The sequence below is a fragment of the Enhydra lutris genome, unplaced genomic scaffold (genome assembly GCF_002288905.1).
Source record: "Enhydra lutris kenyoni isolate GAN:26980312 unplaced genomic scaffold, ASM228890v2 scaffoldscaffold1, whole genome shotgun sequence".
Taxonomy (NCBI): domain Eukaryota; kingdom Metazoa; phylum Chordata; class Mammalia; order Carnivora; family Mustelidae; genus Enhydra; species Enhydra lutris.
In genome coordinates this window covers 39930180-39943817 of record NW_019154085.1, presented here as the reverse complement: position 1 = coordinate 39943817, position 13638 = coordinate 39930180, and positions in this window count along the sequence as shown.

Here is a 13638-nt window from a genome sequence, read left to right as displayed (position 1 = left end):
CCAGCGCCCTCTACTGACAAAGTGGAGCACTGGGCCAGCTCTCAAAGGAGAAAGAGCTACGGGGTCCAGCTCCATTTCCGCAGAGCCGACCGTGAAGATGGTCTTGGAAGCTGAGAATCAATAGATGAATAACTAGGGCACATTTATTAAAAAAGAATACAACATGCTTGAGAAAACTGACTCAGAATGAGCAACACCAAGGCATATTTTAGTAAATTTACTGACTATTAAGGGAGGGGGAATCCTTTAATCATCGAAGCGACAAAGAACAAGTGACTTACAAGGGAAGGAAAATTAGATTATCATCAGACTTTTCAACAGCACTTCTTTGTATCAGAAAAATAAATGGTGTGAGCTATCTCGGGCAAAAGTGTGAGCCCAGGATTTTATATTCAAGGAAACAGACTTTTCAATTATAAAAGGTACAAACTGTTATCAGTGTACAAGAACGCAGGAATATTGTTCCCATGAGCACTTCCTGAAGAATTTACTAGAGAACAAGACTCAGACTGCCCAAATTACTAGCTACGTCAGCATGAGAACTAGCAGAGAGCAGTAAATACACAGTTACTGGTAGAACCAATACTATATGATGTTTAAAAGGCAGAGAATATGGTATATGAAGGCCGTAAGCTCTATTGATGTAGATACAGAACAGCTATGAACATTGGGGTGCAAACTGCTTTTTTTTTTTAAGTATGGAATACTTCATGAATTTGTGTGTCACCCTTGTGTAGGGGCTGTGCTAATCTTCTCAGTATCATTCCAATTTTAGTCATGTCCTGCCAGAGCGAACACGGGAACTTTTAAACTCGTCTCAGTGATCATTCTCATGGTAGCAGCATTAGCGCTGATATTCCCTGTTGTGTGTGTAATGTTGCCTAAAACAAATGAGTAATTTTGAGCTATTTTAGCTATCGTCCCCTGTGTCCTAAAAATTAGGATTCTCAGTGTGGAAGAAAGAAGAGACAGCTGTAATTTTTTAAAAGATTAAATAAAAAAAATCTATAGTCCTGAAATTTAATTGGAAAAACAGTATGAACTTGTGAGGTATTTAATCTGTCATTCTATCTGTATCGAATAGCTCCATCCATTGAAAAGGCCTGGAAACAAGGACCAATTCGTAGCAGTGAGCATCCTTGGAGTCCACACTGTGGTCACAAGATGCCATTTCCCACTAAAGGTCAGGGCTGCACAGAGAAATGACTGAGAGGTCAGGGGAGAAAATGTACAAAAGGCATCTGGGCCGTCCTGACGTACATGACAGCACACGAGCCATCATGGATGGGCTATCTGTGTACTAGGGTAGTGTCAAAAAAAACACAGAAGCCAACCCAGAGGGGTTCCCACTGGCCAAAGACAGAACAATTTGAGCTTTGAACATAGTAATAATTGCAACAGATTGAAACTCATCAAATTTCTTTAAATCCGTGAGTTCATGAGGATATTGAAAAAATGAACTGGTCACCTGCAGAGGATAATAAGGAGGCAGGTTATTATTCTGCAAACTGATAAATATAGGGAATAAAGAAAGCATTTATCCAGCCTCTTCTACATGAGCTATACCACTGGGTAACCTCATGGTAGATGAGAAGAAGCATCTGTTTATAAAGAAATCCAGCAAATAAATGAAAAAAGAAATGATGGAATTAAAACATCATCATTTGGTAGTGGTAGCAGCTGTGGTTCTTTTCATTACCTCGCGTAGAACACTGGAACGATCTCATCAACGACGCCATCATCTGTTTAACACTCTTAAGACATTTTCTCAAAGCCTATTTACTTATAAATTGTGTGGAATGACAAAATTAATAAGCAATAAAATGTGAGTCATAGCACAATGAAAACAATATATGTCACCATCTTGGACCCCCAGTGAATTAATGAGTCTAGGGACTGAGCATCCAGAGCTACAAACACCACAAAGGGAGAGGCAGCCTGACATTATATGGCCCCTGATGAAGGAACGCATCACACCCAGAGTCTCGCCAGAGAGACAGAAGCCAAGGCAGATCAAGCTTCGAAATCCAGCTGAAAAGGAGCAGCAAATATAAAGGGCAGCAGAGCATACGGAACTGTCCCATGAGCAGGTAGAAAACAACAGGCCAAGGGCTTGGATTCTTCAACAGAAAAAATAAAAAGAAAGGAAAGGGAGGAGAGGAGACTCTGAAGATTAAAGAGAGGTAAATATATATTTTTAAAAGTGGGCAAGACTGGGGTGTGTGGCTGGCACAGTGGTCAGGTAAGCATCCAACTCTCGGTTTTGGCTCAGGGTCATGAGATCGAGCCGTGTGTCGGGCTCTGCACTCAGCATGGACTCTGCTTGAGATTCTCTCTCCCTCTCCCTCTGCCTCTCCTGCTCATGCGCTCATGCTCTCTCCCTCAAATAAATTTTAAGAAAAAAAAAAGTGGGCAAGACTGAGGCATAGTTTCTAGAGATGCGCACTTGGTTGCTGAAACTATAAAGGAATGCAAGGAAGTGATTACTGTAAAAACCAGGTAGTGGTTACTCTTGGTGGGAGGGATGGGGGGGAACATGGAGGTGCTGCTGGGGTGGCTGCAACATTCCACTTTTGGGGGTACAAGAGCATTTGGGGTATTTGCCTTATAATACTCTATTAAGCTCTACCTTTGTTTTGTGTGTCTTTCTATATCTCTATTTCAAATGAGTTTAAGTAAAAAGATTTTTTAAGTAAAAAGATTATTTAAAAAGGACTGTTGGGGTGCTTGGGTAGTACAGTTAAGTGACTCGCTCTTGGTTTCGGCTGGGGTCATGATCTCAGAATCACGAGATCGAGTAATGCGACAGGTGCACACTGAGCAGAGTCTGCTTAAGGCTCTCTCTCCCTCTTCCTCTGTCCCTCCCACCTGTACTCTCTCTCCCTTCCAAATAAATAAATAAATCTTTAAACAAATAAATAAAAAGGAATGTTAAAAAAAATTCATGTATGCATCATGTAACACCATGGTACAAACAGCACACTTTGGGAAATGTTGAGCTCTTCCATAAGCCTGGATATGAGAGGCACTAGAAGCCCCTAGCCCCAAGAAAGTCTCTCTCTAAAGACATCCGTGCCATTTGGGCTGGGTGGACTTCATGGTGGGAGTAGGGAAGAGGACAGCAAGAAAGCGAGGCCTGTACCAGACAGCCTGAGGACACACGGGGCAGCCAGTGAATGCAGTGTGGATGTCAGCAATGTCACGCACACACAAAATGCAGGTAAAGCCATGGCATCTGAATAAGGCCTGGATTGTACCCATGTCCACTCCTGGTTTAGATATTATGCTAAAGTTATGGGAGATGTTAGCAAAGGGGGGGACTGGGTGAAAGGTACAGAGGGTCGCTACTATTTTTGCAACTACTTGTACAGCGGGATCTATAATTATCTCAAAATTAATTTTTTAAAAAAGAAGATACGTAAGTGCACTGATAGGTCTTCATTTCTCCCTGAGGCTCATCTAGCTCCCGGGGTTTAGGAGGCTGAGGCAGCATTCACGAGTCCCCTGCCCTCACAGTTCCACATTCAGCAGCATCCCCAGGCCCTCCCTATGAAGCTGCTTCAATTTCCCAGTGAGAACAGAACAAGACAGCCCAAAGAGAGATGCCTGGCATATATGCAAGTGTGTTCACCTCCCTTTCTGGAGGATAGGGAGAGCATGTGCACACACATGCACACACACACACAACCTTACTCTGGGACTCACAGTGCCACAACGACAGCTCTTCTTAAAGGCTCCTGGATGTCTCCTACTGGACAGAATTCATTTATCACTCTGGGACCTACAGTCTTGGTCTTTCAAAAGTTTCTTGTTCCAAACCTACCCATTTCAGATGAATAACTCAAATTGGATAAGAAACTAACCATTTTGACTGTTCTAAGTTCCCCCGGAGTCCACTGTTGCCAACACCCCAGGACCCAGGCTCTGCCTTTGTCCAAAATGACACTGTTGAGGTTCAGGGTCCAGCTCCATTTCCTCAGCACCCTGAGGCACTGCTGCCCTCTGCTGGTGACTTCTAGGTAGTACTCAGAAATCCTTAAAAATCAATGGTCCCAGTGGGGAAACGAGTCGGAGACAAGAACAAGTCAGTCACAAAAGAAATGCAACGGATAATCAGCATGTGAGAAATACTTAACCTCATGGTAATTAAAGAAACGCAAACTATAACATCAAAGAGATACTACCTTCCCCCCCATCCCCAGAGTGAGATTGGCTATAATGGAAAATAGCAGCAACATCTAGTGCAATCCAGGGCTTGTCCCACAACCAAGCAAACACAGAAAGTGCTCAACCCTAGCAGGGTACCCTCTGGAGCCCACTAGGGGTTGGGAACCCAGGCACCCTGTGGTGAAGCCCTGGCTTACATAGCCAGGAAGAGTGTAAGTCAGCAGACCCTTCTGGGATATCTGGGTGGCTCAGTTGGTTAAGCATCTGCCTTCAGCTCAGGTCCTGATCTTAGGGATTGAGCCCCACATAAGGCTCCCTGGTCAGCAGGGAGTCTGTTTCTCCCTCTCCCTCTGTCCTCCCCGCAACTTGTATATGTGCTCTCTCTCAAATAAATAAGATCTTTTTAAAAATTCTAACTACTCTGAATCTCAAACATTCCACCTTTAGGGATTTCTCTTAAAGAAGTTATCAGACACAGACAACTAAGTGAATAAATTATTCACCGGAAGCCAATCTTCATACTGCCTTGTTCTCAGGCAAAATGCCTTCACTCTTCTCACAGAAGCCAAACAGGCAGTCATTTCAAAATTTAAAACTAAAAGGAAAAAAAAAATTGAAATGAAGCCTGTGGTTCTTTTTTTTTTTTTAATTTTATTTTTTATAAACATATAATATATTTTTATCCCCAGGGGTACAGGTCTGTGAATCGCCAGGTTTACACATTTCACAGCACTCACCATAGCACATACCCTCCCCAATGTCCATAACCCCACCCCCCTCTCCCAAGCCCCCTCCCCCCATCAACCCTCAGTTTGTTTTGTGAGATTAAGAGTCACTTATGGTTTGTCTCCCTCCCAATCCCATCTTGTTTCATTTACTCTTCTCCTACCCCCTTAACCCCCCATGTTGCATCTCCTCTCCCTCATATCAGGGAGATCATATGATAGTTGTCTTTCTCCGATTGACTTATTTCGCTAAGCATGATACCCTCTAGTTCCATCCATGTCGTCGCAAATGGCAAGATTTCATTTCTTTTGATGGCTGCATAGTATTCCATTGTGTATATATACCACATCTTCTTTATATTTTATCAAGATCAAAAGCTTTTGCACAGCAAAGGAAACAGTTAACAAAACCAAAACACAACTGACAGAATGGGAGAAGATATTTGCAAATGACATATCAGATAAAGGGCTAGTGTCCAAAATCTATAAAGAACTTAGCAAACTCAACACCCAAAGAACAAATAATCCAATCAAGAAATGGGCAGAAGACATGAACAGACATTTCTGCAAAGAAGACATCCAGATGGCCAACAGACACATGAAAAAGTGCTCCATATCACTCGGCATCAGGGAAATACAAATCAAAACCACAATGAGATATCACCTCACACCAGTCAGAATGGCTAAAATTAACAAGTCAGGAAATGACAGATGCTGGCGAGGATGCGGAGAAAGGGGAACCCTCCTACACTGTTGGTGGGAATGCAAGCTGGTGCAACCACTCTGGAAAACAGCATGGAGGTTCCTCAAAATGTTGAAAATAGAACTACCCTATTACCCAGCAATTGCACTGCTGGGTATTTACCCTAAAGATACAAACGTAGTGATCCAAAGGGGCACGTGCACCCGAATGTTTATAGCAGCAATGTCTACAATAGCCAAACTACGGAAAGAACCTAGATGTCCATCAACAGACGAATGGATAAAGCCTGTGGTTCTTTTGAAGCTGACCTCCAGGGGGCTGTCTTTATTGCTTGAAACCTTTCCCCTCCCTCTTTCCACACTCACAGCAATGGGGCTAGATTTTGCTCATCTCACGCCTTTATTTATCTCCCCACAAGAACAAAGGCTCCATGAAGCCAGAGGTATCATCTGGTTCCCTCACAATGCTTAGAACGTGCCTGACATGCTGTGGACCAACAATACTTGTTAAATGAATGCACATAGGCGTGAGCACCCTGTGGAAGCCAGAGGGTGACTGAAGATGACTCACTGTCCCTTGACAGCACAAGTGCCATCCGCCCTGGAACTGTGTGGAGTTTGGGGAACTTTTTCCGTAACAGAGATCTAGGGAGGCAGTTCTATAGATCTGTTGAGAGCAGAGACCACATCATTTTCTAGCTGTCTGACCTTCGGCAGGCCATGTCACCTCTCTGAACTTCAGTTTCATCATCTTTAAAAAAAGACAATGACACAGGTTTCAAAAGGTTGATGTGAGAACTGAATCGTGTAATCCACGTAGAGTGCCAAGCACGGTGCCCTGAGCAGAAAAGTCATTTGGCAACTGTTAGTTGTTAGCAGTCTTCGTTTTTGCTGAGAATTTGAATTTTTTCCTTGAGAGGTGGGGAGGAGGAAAGTGGGGAGAGGAACATCCAAGAATAGGAGGCCTCAGCACTGTACCCGGGCAGGCAAGGCCAAGTTCTCTGTAGAGGGTTGAGGAGAATGAGGGGATCACTGAAAGTCTGAAGAGGTTTTTAGAGAAGGGCTGAACCCAGGCCAGGGGAGGGCTGGCCCAAGGTGAGCAGTACCACAGAGACGAAGGCAGGCCAGGAGTTCCATGGGGTGGCCAGCAGGGGGCGGGAGCCGAGGCTCAGGGGAGCCAATCAGCGTAGAGCAGCTACAGCCCAGAGGGACTGAGTCAGGCAGATGGGACAACACGCTGCCATCCCAAGATGCTAAATGAAGGTGACAACCATCGAAGACAAAGGGCTGATATCTGTGTTACATATCTGTAAACCTCCACGTGAACAGGAGTATTTTCCAAACAAATAAAATACCGAAGACCAGGTGTCCAAGAACTACACCAATTGATACATCTACATCACGGAATTCAAAACTAGTGACCTCTGTTCCAGGTAGCTAATGCAGACTAACAAGCTACCCCCAGCTTGAGGCTTAAATAACAGCAGCGGTTACAGACAGTACCCAACGCAACAGTTCAACTTGAGATTTTTTTTACTTTACAATGGTGCAAAAACAAGACCTATTGGGTGGAAACCGTACTTCACATTTTGAATTTGGATCTTTTCCAGGCTAGCAATGTGCAGTGCGATCCTCTCGTGATGCCGAGAAGTGGCCGTGAGCTACAGCTGCCAGCTGGCTACACGATCACGGGAGTCAACAATGGAGTCACACAACTAGTCTGTCACTTAAATTACCTGACATAGTTAACACTTTGTTATAAAATGGGCTCTGTGTCAGATGATTCTGCCCCACTGTAGGCTAATGTGAGTGTTCTCAGCATGTTTAAGGTGGGCTAGGCTAAGCTGTGGTGTTTGGTAGGTGTTTTAAATGCATTTTCAATTTATATCTTCGACTTACAATGTGCTCACGAGGACACAACCTCTTAAGTCAAGGAAGGGCTGTTCTGTACTTTGCTCACTGGTGTGCAGTCTGAGGGTTTGGCAGGCAGAGCTTGTCTCCGCTCCATTCGGCACCAGCCTCAAAGCAGGGTGCTGGAATTACCCGATGGCTTGCTCACTGTCAGGCAGCGTCTGTACTGTGAAGACTCTCTGGGCATGTCTCTCCCTTCTTCCCTTCCTTCTCCTGCCCCGGCCCCTCCAGGTGATCCCTCCAGCAGAGAAGCCCCTCAGCAAGGCCAAGGGATTCCAGGGCATGCAGCCCAAGAAAGAGCTAGATGAAAGCTGTACCACCTTTCCTAAGCTAGCCTCAGATGTCACTCAGCGTCAGTCCTGCCACATTCTATCCAAAGGAAGTGCATCACTGAGATGGGCCCATATTCAAGAAGAGAACAAATCAGGTTCTACCTTTTGTGGGAGGACTATTAAAGAATTTGTAGACATACTTTAAAACCACCACAATATGGAGAGATGTTCCCAATATATTGAGAGAAAAAAATAAATCACACAATAATATGAACAGCCTGGGAGAGAAAAGCCCCATTGCTATGTATGCATTCTCAGTCCTAGGGCCCGAACCTGGCCACCCCAGCCTTCACCTCGTATGTAGCCGGAATCGGATCTGGATATAAATGCCAACTTCGGCACATCGTGACTCAGAGCGGTTTCTCCAGTAGTAAAACCAGAGTTACAATTGTACTTACCTTACAGCTCTCGTGAGGACCCAAAGAGCCACCCATCAGGAGTGCTTAACTCAGCGCCCGGGACAGAGTAAGTGCTCAGGCGCTCACAGCTCCACTGGACAAGCCTAGGCCAGCGCAAGCCTCCACAAGGAGGCCGGCATCATGCTGAACAGCTCTGGGCAGTGACGGGACGCCAGGCCACGGTCCACAAGCACCCCACAACAGTGGAGTGTGGCTCCACTTTCTGGCGCTCTGGATAACCACAGGAGCCACGGCCCATCTACCCTGCCCCTCCCACATCAGGCTGCGCCTCCTTCCTGTAGCCAGGCATTCCAGGCTGGGGAAGGCCTCCCTCCCACAGAGCACTGGGGAGGCATGAGAAAGAAGCAGAGCCCTTCCTCTCGAGAAGCTCACGGTCTCGGAGGCGGGGGCAAATAACCTACAAAGGACTGTAGGGCAAGAAATAGGTGGGAACACAGAAAAAGGTGTAGAGTAACAAATGGTGAAGCTGGGAATTATCCCTGGCTATGGAAGCTTTCATGGATGAGCGTCTGGCAGGTGGACAGCGGCAGGGAGGAAACCCAGACAGAGCACACTGTGCAAAGGTAAAGAGGTCCAGTGGTGCAGATGGCCATGCCGCTTTGTGAACAACAAAAATTCAGGGAGACTGGAGCATACGGAGTGAGCGGCAGAGGGACCTGTGACAGGGAGGGGGTTCAGAGCATGACAGGCTTCTCAAGACCAGATAAAAACCTGGATTTATGGAGGGGAAGCCACTGTAATCTGTTTGAAAGATCAAGAGGGAGGCAGCGGGAAGCTGGACTGTCGAAAGGAAAGACTGCAGCCGCACAGCAGGGGAGCGTTGAGAGGCAGAAATTTATATTCTCCCAAAATGTGTGTCGAAGCCCTAACCCTAATGTGACCGTACTTGGGGATAGGCTTTAAAGAGGTAATTAAGGTTAAATGAACTCATAAAAGTGGGGTCCTAATCCAGTATGACTGGAATCCTTGTCAGATGAGACGGACACCAAGGAGGCACAAGCACAGAGGAAAGGCCATATGAGGCCCCGGACAGAAGGTGACCACCTGCCAGCCCAGGAGAGAGGCCTCAGGAGACATCAAATTTGCCAACACCTTGATCTTGGACTTCCAGCCTCCAGAATTGTGAGGAAATACATTTCTTTTGTTGAAACCCTTAGTCTGTGCTATTTTGTTATGCCAGCCCCACAAAATAGTACACTTGGCAACTGGCTTCTCTACTTCTCTACTGGAAACTACTTCTCTACTGGCTGAGTAGAGCTGGAAAAGGGCACGTAGAGATGCCCACCTCAGCTGCTGACCACACATGTTGGCAGAATGAGTTGAGACAAAGATTTGGATGTTATGAACAGAAGTGGAACATGGGAGTGAATCACAGAACCTTTGGAGAATGTATAGAATGAAATAAGAGGGTCACTGTAGGGGCCCCTGGGTGGCTCAGTTGGTTAAGAGCCTGCCTTCGGCTCAGGTCATGATCCCAGGGTCCTGGAATCGAGTCCCACATTGGGCTCCCTGCTCAGTGGGGAGTCTATACCTCCTTCTCTCTCTACCCCTCCTTCCTGCTTGTGTGTTCTTGCTCTCTCTGGCTCTCTCAAACAATTAATTTAAAAGAAAAAAAAAAAAGGTCATGACGGAACCCTAGCAAATGCCTACAACTAAGACTCTGAAGGAAGAGATGCCCCTGAAGAAATTTTAGAAGAGACAGGGGAACACAAGAACACAAGAACTCCAATCTAGAGACTGGAGCCATGAGAACTCAAAGAATGCTTAAATAAGCAGGTTCAACAGAGCCAATTCTAACATAAAAATGGAAGCAGATGGGGGGCCTGGGTGTAGTCAGTTACACGTCCAACTCTTGATTTCAGCTCAGGTCATGATGCTGAGCCCCACACAGGGCTCCAAACTTAGTGGGGAGTCTTAGAGAGTCTTAGAGTCTTAGAGAGGGAGCTTCAGAGTCTCTCTCCCTCTCTAAAATCAATCAATCAATCAATATTTAAAAAAAAGAAAAGATGAAGACAGATAAAGCCTGAGTTACTGAGTTGGAGTGGTCTTGACAAGAAAATCTGTGGGTGGCCAACAATTTAGGTGTGAGGAAGGTAGTAGAGACAGGAAGGGTAGACAACCCTAGAGCTTAACTGTTGTGAAAGAAAAAAGGTGGTGGCTCTGGACGTCAGCTTCAGAGAGAACTAAAGCACACAATTTATCACCTGCAGCTGTTAGAGGAGAGGTGACAGAGGCAGAAAATTCAGGACGTCAGCTTCAGAGAGAACTAAAGCACACAATTTATCACCTGCAGCTGTTAGAGGAGAGGTGACAGAGGCAGAAAATTCAGGATAGGAGAGGCAGATAGATATAGCACTGGTGACAAACTACACAGAAGGAGAGAGGTCTTTCCCATTGCGACAGGGACAAAACAGGTTAAGGCTGGAAGCAGATGATGCTGTAGGTAGAGAAAGCCTAGCATTTTTTTTTTTGTTTTTTTTTTTTCACTACGAAGCAGGAAAATACAGCCATCCTGCTTTGAGAGAACGGTGGAACTAGACCGGCTAGTAGGTAGGGAGCACGAACTGCTTCAGGAAAGACACTGGGACAGCCCAACAGCTCTGAGGATCCAGCTGCATTTAGACACAACAGACATATAGTGTCACAACCCCGTAGTCATGGGACTTCTCAAGCAGCAAATAGGGGTTCCCAATCTCCTTAGGTTTTTCCTTGTGTTTCTCTGCCCATTCGAAAATTTCTTTAGGGGTAAGGCACCCCTGCCTGGCTCAGTTGGTAGAGCACAAGACTTGATCTCAGGATGATGAGTTCAAGCCCCACGTTGGGCATAGAGCCTACTTAAATAAATAAATAAATAAGAAAACAAAAAGTAGAATTGTGGGGCGCCTGGGTGGCTTAGTCAGTTGAGCATCTAACTCTTGATTTTGGTTCAGGTCATGATCTCATGGTAGTGGGATGGAGCCCCACAACACACTCCAAGTTCAGCAGGCTGTCTGCTTGGGATCCTCTCTCTCCTTCTCTCTGCCCCTCCTGCCGCTCACAAACTCTCTCTCTCAAATATATCTTTAAAAATAGATAAATAATATTATATGTTTATAAAAAATAAAAAAATTTAAAAAAATAGATAAATAAAAGTAAAATTTCTTCAGGGTCATCTCTCTTCTTTTAGAGTCCAGCTGGAAGTGTTTGCCAGAGTTCCACTGTGACCTTCCTATTTTACTTCTATATGTCCTCCATAGGTTCTGTAATTCGCTCCCATGGTTCCATCCTATTTCCTGTGAAATTGAAAATCTGGAAAGGTAAGTAACTAAATGAATCCATACTGGGGTATCGCTAGGGAAAAGCAATGTAAGGACAGGCATAAATGACCCCAAGAAGAGTTGGAGTGCACCCTATCTTCCCCTTCTCCATCACTTACTTCCTTGTGAGTTTTATCCTTAACTAAAAACAACAGTGCCCATCCCGAAAAGACCCAACATTCCCTTTATATGAGGAACACTTACTCACCACACGTTTACTGTCCTGAGGTCAAGTCATAGATGACCTGCCTAATAGACACAGTGTAAAAGATCCATTTACTGTCCTCAGGGTAATGTAATGGAGATGCAAAGTGAAATTTATAATAAAAAACAGATTTTCAATCTGTAAATCTCCAGTGAAGGTATAAGAAAGGACTTACTGAAGCAGGAAGATGCTCATTGGTGTATGCAGAATCCCCAGGAAGACACAGGTACAATCCCAGAACGATCAAAGTATGCTAAACTTGAAACTCAAAGACCTATATGACAGCCCTTCAGGCCCAATAAGAACCAATTAATTATTGCATTTCAAAAAAAGTGTTTGAAGTCTCAGGCTGTTAGAATAATGCCTCTAATATAAGAACTGGAACGTGATTTGGATTCCAGCAAGCTGGCACATCAGACAGAGGAAACCGCAAGTAGGTAATACATCACAAGCTGTCAATCATCTCAAGAGTCTCTGGTCACCCCATTTTCTGTAACTCAAAAATATGGGGTGAGGGGGGAGATCCCACCATCAGTGGTGGTCATCCCAGATTTGGAACACAAGAACAGCCTATTCTGGGGGCTTTGACTACCTCCCTAATGTTACCCAAGGAGGAACCAGAATGCCTCTCATTTGGACACACAGTAAAGACCAGAGGACTTCAGGAAGCGAACAGCTTAAAGTTGGCTAGAGGTACTGCTACCAAGCTAAGGCTCAGTGCTGCAGCATCTCCTTCCTGAGATGTTCCCCTGATGAGGACACCTCCTCTGAACACTGTAAGGAAAACAACTATACGTATTTCAGACAGCCCAGCAGTCAGAGTATGGCAGATGGGGAACCCACCAGAGCCATGAACATCCCAGCTGATCCCAGTTCCTGGAACCCCACCCCCATCCCCTCTGCTTCCTTACGAAGCCAGCTAAGTGGGTTTGGGAAGCAGAGACCGTGGTGTGATGGGTGTCAGTTAAAAGCAAGAAGAGCCCTCAGAGGAACAAGCCAGTGAAACAATGCCAAAGGTCCGTCCGGGGAGCAGACTAGTTTTAGTATACGTGCTGCTTAAGCGGGCACTTGTGGAGGAGACTTTAAATTACATTCCAACAGGGAGAACACAGCAGGATGTATGACCAGGGAGACCTAGGAGTCTGTTTTCCACTTATCATCAGGGTACTCTGGGTCTCTGAGTCCCCTTTCCTCATATGTGAAGTGAGGATAACCAAAGCAATACTCCCCCTTACAGCCTGGGGAGACTGTTTCAGAGGACAGCATTCAGTGGCTTTATTTTACATCAAGAACACTTTACAGAGCACTTCACAGACGTGTTCTTAGGACTGCCATTACTATTTTGAAGCAAGCAAGCAGCAGAACCATAAAGAAGGTGAACCTAGAGCTCCTTGGGGCCGTGGGCAGTCAAACAAGTGGTCACACATTTCACACAAGTCAAGCCACTCTTCCTAGTCCGCTCCCCAGTGGGAAAGATAAGGATGAAAGATGACTTGCCAAGAGTGAGAGTGCCTGGTTTGGGTCTAGAAAGTACAGCTGTAAAAACCTACAAGGCTGGGAGGTGTTCTTGAGAAACAGATAATGTTTCCAAAAATTTCCTCAAAGTGTGTTCCACTAGATAGTAGTACCAAGAAGAATTTGGTGGTGAAATCAGTGTAGGCATAGGCTTCCTCACCCAGGCCTTTTCTGAGACCTTAAAATGAATTTCCCATGAGGACGTGGGATGCAGGATGAGTGAAATTTATTTAACAACAGAGCCCCTTTTCCATAGAACATCTATCAAGGTGTTTCTTGAAACCTACCTTGGGAGTTAAACTCTCCAGTAGGGCAGAAGCTTGTATGGGCACATGGACCAGGTGAAAAAGGAAACAATACTGTGTT